The 10,820-nt window shown below is 31.4% G+C and overlaps 1 protein-coding gene, 1 non-coding gene and 1 pseudogene across 2 annotated transcripts in view; all 3 read left to right on the top strand.

The window, feature by feature from the left end:
* LOC129291060 (fluoride export protein 1-like) overlaps nt 1-10,820 on the top strand; it is a 57,492-nt gene that overhangs the window by 46,383 nt on the left and 289 nt on the right. The gene's annotated exons all lie outside the window — the stretch shown is intronic.
* LOC129291939 (U6 spliceosomal RNA) lies at nt 2,743-2,846 on the top strand. The gene has a single exon (XR_008588830.1). It is a non-coding gene; the product is annotated as a U6 spliceosomal RNA (small nuclear RNA).
* On the top strand, nt 5,230-10,768 carry LOC129291062 (fluoride export protein 1-like; annotated as a pseudogene).

Genomic DNA, 10,820 nt, shown 5'->3' with positions numbered 1-10,820 from the left:
TTGATAGTTGATAAGTTTTAATATTCCAATTATACAATAGTTGTACTAAATTCTATTTACTAATTTTTATATATATATATACACACACAAACACACATAATACATACAACATACATACATTGCATAATATTTAAATTTTTATATTAATAGTAATTTATATAAAAATTAAGAATATCCTGTGCATCATCGACAGTATATTGCTAGTTGCTTTGAATGTAAGGGTTTGTTTGTTTTCATTTTTTAAAATTATTTTTTGTGTTTTTACAAATAGAAAAATTTTAAAATTTGTTTGAATAAATGTTTTTCATTTAGTTGTTCTCATTTTTTGTTTTTAAAAAAGTAGAATCAATTTTAAGTTATTTTTATTTTATTTTCTTTATTTTTAAAATATATTAAATTTAATTATTAAAAATATAATTACCTTGATCAATTTTTAAAATATACAAAATTGGTCAATGATGAATAAGAAGCAAAAGCTGATGAAGTCATGAAGATAAGTAGACTGGATGAGGATGCATAGGTTTTTTTTTTTTTTTATTAATCAACTATCCACCTTAACATATCACGTGTACATCTGTCAATCAAATAAAGTTTTTAATAGTCAACTAACTTTAGATTTAAAGGCAAGCTGAGATTGTACCTTTTTTTTAAGGGTGAGGTTTATTGAAATATCTCTTATTTTATATAAAATTAATAATTAAAAAAAAATAAAATTAAAAATTTGGAATATTATAAGAATATTAAAGAAAGGCATATTAGAGGTGGCTAGCTTAACAAGAATTCTAAGTACTGCTGCCGAACATATATAATAATTGATCCAAGGTTTAAGTAAATATTCAGTATGAATATAGAGGACCAACTTGCATCCAATGGGAGGCCATCAAATAAAAATTAATGAAAAAATTAATCATTTCATCCTTATAGTTTTGACTTAATTGTAACTCAATTTTTGAATTTTAAGTCGTTCTAACTCAATCTTTAAAGTTTTGACATAGTTATTTATTAGTTTCTAAACTTTGCTTCTCATAATTAAGTATCTGAAGTTTCAACTTCTTAAAAATTGATCCTATAGTGTAAAAATAAAATTATAAAGATTCAAAATATTTTAAAATTTATTACTAATATCTAAATTATTAAAAGTTTAAAATATTTTTAATATTTATAATTTTATTTTTTAAAATATAGAGATCAATATTTAAGAGATTGAAACTTCATGGACTAAATTGCAAGAGGTAAAAGGTAAAGTTTAAGGATTGATTTATAATCGAGTCAAAACTTTAGAGATTGAGTTATAATAAATTAAAATTAAAAAATTGAGTTATAATTGAGTCAAGGTTATAAAAATTAAATGATTTATTTTTTTAAAATTAATAGGCTAAACCAATGGACGGAAATAGACAGCCCTAACTCCTAAGGACACCGCTATTCATGGGCTACCGATCACGGGCCTCAACCCGCAGCCCTAATAAAGGTATCAAGCTGCAATGAGTAGGATGATAAGTTTAGTGTAAAAAATTTGCAAGTGCATTTCGTCAAGGGATGAGGAACCTGTGGCTACCACTCCCGCAGTGGTACCGTCTCATTCCCTTCCCACCAAGGAATGCTTCGCCCTCACTCGTTTTACATTCTTCCCCGTTACAATTTGTTGTTTTGTCTGTTGTTTTCTTCCAAGAGATCAGCCATTAAATTTGACAGCTTAAGCTAATTCTCATATTCGGCTTTTATTGACAGTGAGAATGAGAATTTGGGCTCTAGACCGTAACGCCCGGCGCACCCTAATAGTAGTAGGAAGGGGTAAAGATAAGGGAGAATTTTAATTAAGGATCATGGTGGATGGACTTAATCACTGATGGGTCTTAAAAAAATTTGAAACTTTAGCTCAGTCCAAAGGAATTAGAGTGAAAATAATTTTAACAGTAAAAAATTTAAATTATCCTTCACTTATTATGCAAAATTATTAGTCATTAATTTTTTTATTTTACTTATTAATTTATTAATATGAGTTGTAAATTATATGAATTCATATGTCAATAATTATACAAGATTTGACATTAGTTATTTAATCACAAATAGCAATAGCAGTAGTTAAATTGCTAGCTTTACTTATTAATTTACTAACATCAATTATAAATTATTGACAAATATTATAATTTACACTGATATTATTGCTTGTCTGACAAAATGGATACAATTTACAACTCATATTGATAAATTAATAAGTAAATTAAAAAAATTAACAACTAATGATTTTATATAATAAATGAAGGGTTTGATTTTTTTATCATTAAAATTATTTTGATTTTAATTTTTTTGAATTGAATTAAAATTTTAAATTTTTTTAAAAATTTTAATAATTAGTCCCATCCCTAACTTTTAAATTGAAATCTCTCAGAAGATGAATGGTATTTATTAAATAATAAAGCCTTTAAAAACAAGGGCCCTCTTGAAAGTCTCGCTTCCACTTATTTTGCAGCCACTTTTGAATGAAAAAGGTGGGATGCGTAAATAAACATCGTACGAGTTAGGGATGGGGGGAGGATTCCAAAGTCGAAGTACGTTGGGATTGAACGAGAGAGCTCATAAGCTTCGGCTGTCATTCTCTTCTTGCTTCTGGTTTGATTCGCCCGCCTCTCCGTAAGTTTCCTTCAGTCAGTAATACACAGATAAAGGATATTTTTATCTTTCCATAATAAAAGTAGGTACTTTAGTCCTATAAACTAATATCAAAATCATTTAATCTTAATCCCTTTCGGGGACATCCGATAAAATTGAAATGATACAGAAAAGATTAACATGACCTTTGTGCAAAGATGACACGCACAAATCGAGAATCATTTAGTCTTACAGTGTACTTCCTCTCTTAAAAAAATATAAAGTATTTTTAATCGAATCTCATTTTTAATAAAATTTTTACATACTTTCAAACTAACCCTATCTTTTTATTTTTATCTATATTGATTACCCTATAATAAATATAAAGTAACCATCAATAAGGACACTTTTGGAAAAAGGCAATGATTATACATTAAAAGACTAAAAAATGTCTTACTTTTTTAACATCCAACTCCTCAAAAAATGTCTTATATTTTTAAATAGAGAGAGTAATTATTTGTCTTCAAAGAACCTTGTTTCAGATTTTCCCTAATCTATTATAGTAAAGTCTAATATATATTTTTTAATAAATTTATTTTATTTTTTATTTTTGTGCAAGTGAAAAAGTTTTGAGAGAATTATAAGAATGTGGGGCTCATAATTAAAAACATAGTCATGAGACCCTTGGTTAAAAATAAAAGTAAAATTAAAAGTAAAAAATAAATAATAAATATGAGAGTTGCAATGAAAAATGTGAGTGTTGATATGCAACAATGATAATAAATAGTAGAATAAATACAAAGCTAAATAAAAATTTATATTTTTTATGAATATAGGAAAAAAATTATATATAAGAGAGAAATTATCTTTTAAATATGATGCATTTAATAAAGAAAAATTAATTTTTTTCCTTTTTAGACAAAAAACTAATGATTTAACTCATCTCCGTAATTATAGTGAGGTGGTTAAATTAAATGACTTATATATAGGACATGAAAGAACTATAATATTAACTATGCTATTTTCTTAATTTAAAATTATATTTAATATAAAACAATTTTTATTTATTCTTATTTTTGGCTATAATTATAATTTATAAATACAATTATGACATAAATTATAGTATATTGTTTCTTATAGTATACATTTTATTTTTTTTAGGATCATGCATGGGCAAACAATATAGGATTCAAAAATACTTTAATACTCCTTCCGTTTAAAAATGTAAGCTATTTTTTGAAGAGTTGAATGTTTAAAAATATAAGGCATTTTTAGTCTTTCGAAGTATAATTATATGTTTTTTTTTTCAAAAGTGCTCCTATTGATAGTTTACTTTATATTTATTATCGGGTGTTTAAATAGGGGTAAATATGAAAAGAATAAGGTTAATTTAAAATAGATAACTATGTTAAATAATTTAATTAAAATATTTTTATATTTTAAATGAAGGAAGTATACATAAGGCCCTTAAATAGTTACCTTTATGATAAGGATAAGATATTGCAAAACAAAATTACTACTTAAATTATAATTTACATGAGACAGTCAATGATGGATTTACGAATAAGAAAAAATATTTTTTTTATTTTTTATGAGGGAAAAATTAGTAAAAATTATATTTTTTAATTTGATTTCAAACTTTTTCTACACATTAATCAAAGAAAAATACAAATGTTTGAAGAAATTACATGCTCTAAAATAAAATAAATAATTATTTTGTCTTTAATATACATGAGAAAACTACTTTTAATATTGGATAAATTATTATTTGAATTTTAATTTATTATTTAAATACATTAAATATGATATTTTGAGTACAATAAATAATTATTTTTTAATTGATATATTTTATTTTATTTTCTTTTTATCTTTTAATATTAAAATATCCCATACATCATGCAGACACCTGTGGCTACGACCCGTGGCCCATCCACGTAAGTACGTATCAAATGCGGCTGAGTGATTGATTGGCGCCGTTTATTCCCCTTTCTACTGAGGCACGTTTCGCGTTCACTCGTTTTTTATTCTCCTTCGTTACTATTGTGTTCTTTCGTCTGTTGTTTTCTTCTTGGACATCTCCCACACCCTACTTGATTTAAAATATAAGATATTCAATAACTATAATTTTTTTCAATCATACGTATGTTTTTATTTATTATTATTTTTAATGATACATCAAAATTTTAATTTTATTATTAAAATACTTATATAAAGTATTTAATAAAGATATAATAAAAAAGATATAAATTTTTTTATTAAATTAATATTTCCACTAACATTTTTTAAAAATCATGTATTTGTTATCAATACTTCATATTTTAATTTGAAGGGAGTACTGTGTTAATGGTTTTTTTATGAAATTAAATTATTTCTAAACCCTTTACTGATATTCTCCCCAAAATTATTTTTATTCAGATAACTTGGTTTTATTCTATTGTAAAAAACAAAAATAGGTTCAACTTATTTAATTAATCATTTTTACTTTTTAGGCTATCTTTCACTTGACTAATTTGTTTTTTTTTTTGGGTCATACTAAATTTTTTAAGTGACAAAACATTTTGGCCCGAAGAAAAATTGAAAGCGAAGTTAACAAATGGGAAGGAAAAGGTAGACGTGGAGATTTCCAGGCCCCGCTTTTATCCCTTGGCAAAAAGCACGAAGAGTCATGCACTCCAAGCCTAGGGAGGAGGAAATCGCCACAGCCACCTCTCTTCGTCTTCTGCTTCTCTCCTCTCTTTTTCATCAGATTCAAACGTCTCCTCCCATCGCCTGCATTCGGCCGAGTTCCGAGACCGTTCGCCTCCGCTGTCGGATTCCATGTCCTTCTTGAGGTACCGTACCGTGCCTAACCCTCTTCTCTTTCTTCTTCCCATCCTCAACTTCCTCATTGATGTTGTCTTTCAATATTTCTCACCGGTTTGATTGTCGTAAGTAGATAAATTCTAGGGAGCTACGAACTCGTAAGTGTTCATATGTGCGTGTATATATATATATATTAATGAGAAGTTACTTTTGGATTTTTACTATAAGGAAATATCAGCTAATATTCACCTAAATGTAACACTTCTGTTTCGTTCCATGCAGAGATATTTATGAATGACATTTTGTTTTTTTGTTTTTTTTTTTTGTTTTTGCCAGAGACCTTTGGTTATTTTTCAGAGAATGTTACAGGATTATAAAATTTATTCAAAAAAATAGAAATAGTGTGATGACGGTTTTTTATAGATTTTGAGTGGGACGGGAAAAATGATGACATCATAGAGCGCTGGGACTTTTACTTTTTAGATGATATACAGATACCAGCACAGCAGACTTAGGTATCTGGATATTGGTATTAAGGTAATACCAAAGTTCTACTCTTAGCTTTATTGTTCATTTGAAATTGCCCATGAACGGCTGGTGCATGAGTCGCTATGGTCCCGTCAATCTTTTATTCTATTTTGACAGCCACCAGAGAAAAGAGAAAGAAAATGTTCAAGGTGACTCGTGAATATTCGAAGTTTGGACTTCTACCATTTCCAACATGGCAGTAACAAATATTTTAGTGCGGTTTGATTTATCAGCTGCATGTTTAAAATGAGCGAGTTAATAATTCATTTTAATAGTTAGCAAATAATTAATAAACAATTCATTTTAGTATGCTATGTTTCGCTCTTTTTGGAGGATAGAATTGTCTTTTGATTTTACTCTTATATGGAGACAGGAGACTTGCTGTCCTGCAAGTGTACCATTGCTTTAGTTGAGAACTTTTCTTTTTCATTACTTTGTAAGTTGCTGGTAGCAGTTATTTTGCTTTCGCGTTGCTAGTTTCTTCGATGTGAATAGTGTGTCAATCAATGATAATGAATAAATGATGTGATCTTGACTTCGTCCTTAATTGTCAAAAAAGAAATGGAAAGGAACAAAGGAATAAAAAAGACTTATGGTGATGGATGCTGGATATATCCATGCTGATTTTTACTTGGCTTCTATGGCGCATTTGTAGTTAATTCAGGAGGAAACAATCACGAGCAGTTCATGGAGCGGATGGACAGTTGGAGTTCTTCAGTTAGTAGGAACTCCTTGACCCTATCAAGGCGCATAAGCCATCATGTAGACGATGATATCGAGAGTGAGAGCGTTTCTGAGGCAGGAGACATTGGGGATCGAGCTCTTCATAGCAGAAGGCACAGTGAGAGTAGCAGCTTCCACATGCCTAATAGTAATGACCGCACCACAGCAACAGGAGTTATTGCCCCTATTCCAGCATCAAACTTTGTCTCTTATGGAATGGCATCAGGTCAGCTCATGAACCCAGTTTCTCTTGATGAGAAAGTGGGTCCGGAAGACATTACAAACGTGAGCTCCCTTTAACAATTGTTTTGGTAGGTTTTGGGTCTCTTACTTTTTTAATGTTTGCTGGTGAAAGTTTATAAGATGAATATTTAAAACATTTCAATTCATTATATTTATACTAACCTTTTTTTTTTCCCTCCATTTTCAGGAATCCGATCAAGAGTTGCCTAAGATATTGAACTATGCTTCATGTCTAATTCATTTAGCTGTTTTTGGAATTCTCGGGGTACATTTCCTGTTCCAAGCTACTATAGAATTATTGACAATATCTTTCTTATCGATTTCAAGTTATAATGTGCAGTTTTTACCCTGATCCTGATGCACCATATACCATTATCAATATGCAGGTCTTAACAAGATATCTATTGCAGAAGTTGTTTGGCCCTAAAATTGCTGGCGTGACAAGTGACCAAACATTCTTTACCCCGACCTGCCTTCGAAATGGTCCTCTCTCTCCCTCTATATCTCATGCACGGATTATCAATAAGCTTGCGTGCTACTGAAATGGCATTTTCTTGACGTTAAAACTATCTCTGAAGCTAAAATAATGTGTTGACAGCTTTTAGGAGAAATGATGGGATTTAATTGACATCAGAATTCACATAAATGACTGCTCTTATAACCCAACCTTTTAGGAATAATGATGACAACTTTGTGTTGCTATTTTAGGATAGAAGTTTTATGTGTAAGAGAATAAGCAATGAAAGAAAGAAAGAAAGATTGATGAAGGAGAAAAGAGAGAGCTAGCGGAGGAAGGGAACAAAATTTAATATTCTGTCTGGAGTATGGAAGTTCCAAATTAATTTGGTGATTGAGACGCACTGTTTAAAGAAAGTTAATAACATCACAAATGCCTTCCCACCCACATACACACAGTCTCTCTTTCTAGGGTTAAATGCGTTCACTCAGAGAGAGATAGAGAGAGAGAGAGAGATATGCAATCCTACGGCTAGAGGCTTGTGGAAGCGTGCAACACAACACAACATCAAGAAGAGGAATAGTAAGAGGCCTGAATTCTGAGGTTATTATGATGAGTGGTGACCATCTCCATCTAACTGCTTGGCTGTCTGCTCTCATTAAAAGCCTTACATGAGCACGGCTATTTGACCTATTAGTCTTCTCCCTTATATATTTCTTGACTCTTTTTCAAGTCATTATTATATTTTTTTGGTGAAGAAAATGGAAATTGCTTGGACCGTAAATTTCGAGCTGATGTTAATTATGCAAGGTAATGAACGAGTTCTAAGAAGGCTATCATGTGAGGGACTGTGGACAGAGGGTTAGCTAAACAATCACCATCACGAGAAGGATTGAGATGATGAAGCAAAAGGGCCCTATCTGTTGACCAGCCAATAAATACAGGGAGGGAGGGAGGGAGAGATCGACTGATGTTTCTGCTCCTCCCCAACTCAGGCTCCTTCTTGAGAAAAGAAAGAGACAACAGTTTCAGTTACTGTTCCAAGAAATCCAAAGAATATGTCATCTTCTCCGCTGCCTATGACAGATCATATCATAACTACAAAACCCATTCATACATCGTAATGAAACATGTTCTAGTTTTTCTTCCCACCCTTGGTTCGTGTACCTGGCAGCTACTGTCGTATAAAGCCGCCCAAGGAGATAAATAAAACAGTAGGTTTTCTTTTTGGGCAAAATAAAGCTTCCAGATATTTCACCAAGTGAAAGATGTTAAATGACTTGAGAATGCTACTAACTACAGAGGGTTTTCATGTGGTGACATCTTTAATGAATTATGGATTATTAAGCACTGAATAGCATATTGCAGCATCGTTTTTGTGAAAGTGAGAAATTTAGAAATGCTTGAAACCAAAATGTTTCATTGTGACTTATTAATGCAATTATTTTGTTAGTTTCTTTATTTGTTTCTGTTTTTTTTTTATCTTATTTTTACTTGCCTAAAATGTATTAATGGGATTGTGCTTGATTGGGAGCTTTTATAGTGTTACATTCCCTATGGCACACTGAGGTATCCTTATTTTATCTGGGTGTTTATGGCTGAAAAAATTATGGAGACGCATTTTGAAAAGACCCTCTATTTCCATTGGGTCTTAACACAAATACTTCACAATAAACACTAGTTTAGAAGTGTTGTCTCTATGACATGATTTCAATTTGACCTTTAGAATTTGGCAACTTATGTAAGTTGTTGCTTACTATTTCTTCCTTGCTGTTTAATTAATAACACTGTTTACATTTAGGTTGTTCTAAGGTACCCCATTTAGAGATCATGATAACATAATTTTTTAATAAATTCTTTCAGGTTGGTTCCTTTTTAATGGGATGGTTTGGTGTTGTATTTAAAGAAGACATATCCAATGTATCAGAACATCTAGCCATTGCACTAACTACTGGTTACTTGGGGAGCCTACAACTTTCAGTGGTTGGAATCAGGAATGCTTGAACTTTGGTGTTTCTGGACATTGGCTCTTCCTTGTGCTTGGCTTTTTAATAGGTAATCTGGCACATTTGATATGTATAATTTTCTAGCATTTTTCTCACTCATTGTTTCTCTCCTTTCCCCCCTCTCTATTTCTTATCCAAATAGTGTGAATTAAATTTCTTCCTTATTTCAGTATGTTCTAGTTGACAACATGAATTTATGAACGATTGGTATCTAGCAGGTCTGTTTCTTGTTGCCTTTTCCATCATATTTGGAGTAGAGACAGCCAAAGGTTTTAAGTGGCTTCTCAGCAAGCTTAAAATGGGTTCTAGAAGTCAAAATCATAGCTCTACGGTCAACTGGAAGGTGGCCAAATGCACACATCATCTGTCAGTTATGGTGTGCTCTTGGTAATGCTAGGATTGCTATGGGGTATTAGTTGTGCGCTTGTAGCCATGGAGTTCAAGCATGGCGGCAGTACAGCTCAGTTGTGGTTTGCATGCATGGTTGGACCTCTAGGTGTGTGGATTAGGTGGTTATTAGCCCGACTCAATGGTCGTGGAATAGGAAAACGGTTTTCAAATGGATTCCATTCGGGACTCTAATTGCCACTGTTTCTGCTGCTTGTGTCATGGCTGCACTTGCTACTCTGAAGAAATCAGTAAGTTACAAGGATTGGTTTGAGAGTGTTATTTATTTCCCTTGATGATTGGATCTCTCCCTTTTCTTCTGCCATAGAAAATCATCTCCGTTGTTATGCTGTGGGCATGCTATTATCATGCTTTAATTTTAGGAAAATATAACTTTGAGTATTTACACTTTGCTCGAGTTTTATTATAGGTCCCTACAATTTTTTTCGATGTTCCAATTCTTTTTATGAGTAATGTTATAGGGATTTAGAACATTAAAAAATAAAAGTGTAAGGACTTAAAACATAAAAAAAATTACAGAGACTTATAGCAAAACTCAAGCAGGAATCCAAAGTTATGTTTTCCCTGTAATTTTGACTGGTATTTATTCTTTAAATCACTGTCCTTGCCCAACCCTTTTATTGTTCTATCTTTTCGTTTTTGATGATGGGCCTTATTTTCCACTTAAGTTTAATAATTTGCATGATAAATGCGAAGGTTCTGAGCTATATATGGGGCTTTATGCAGGTGAACAACAAAAACTGTGACACTGTTGTCACGGGCATACAGTTGGCTTACTGGGTTGTCTCAGTACGGTATCTACTTTTGCTGCTGAGTTTAATGCCATGAGAGAAAGCATGCATCCTTGGAGAGCATATTTATATGCTATGATTACAATTTGCGTTTCATTCTTTTTTGGGATATTGCTATACTGCACACCTGTTTGGAAGATGTGAGCGGCCTTGGCAGTTATTTTTGTGCCTATAGCTACTTTTACAAGGCGATAAATCTGATATCTAAGATATGCGGGCAGAGACAGGTTTCGCTCATGCATCTAACCTGATATCCCTTCAGGCCTGAGG

Source organism: Prosopis cineraria, unplaced genomic scaffold, assembly GCF_029017545.1.
Source record: "Prosopis cineraria cultivar Desert tree isolate PC_DT_omini unplaced genomic scaffold, ASM2901754v1 PC13, whole genome shotgun sequence".
Classification (NCBI taxonomy): domain Eukaryota; kingdom Viridiplantae; phylum Streptophyta; class Magnoliopsida; order Fabales; family Fabaceae; genus Prosopis; species Prosopis cineraria.
Note: the sequence above shows the minus strand (reverse complement) of the source record. Positions and strands in the feature narration are given on the sequence as shown.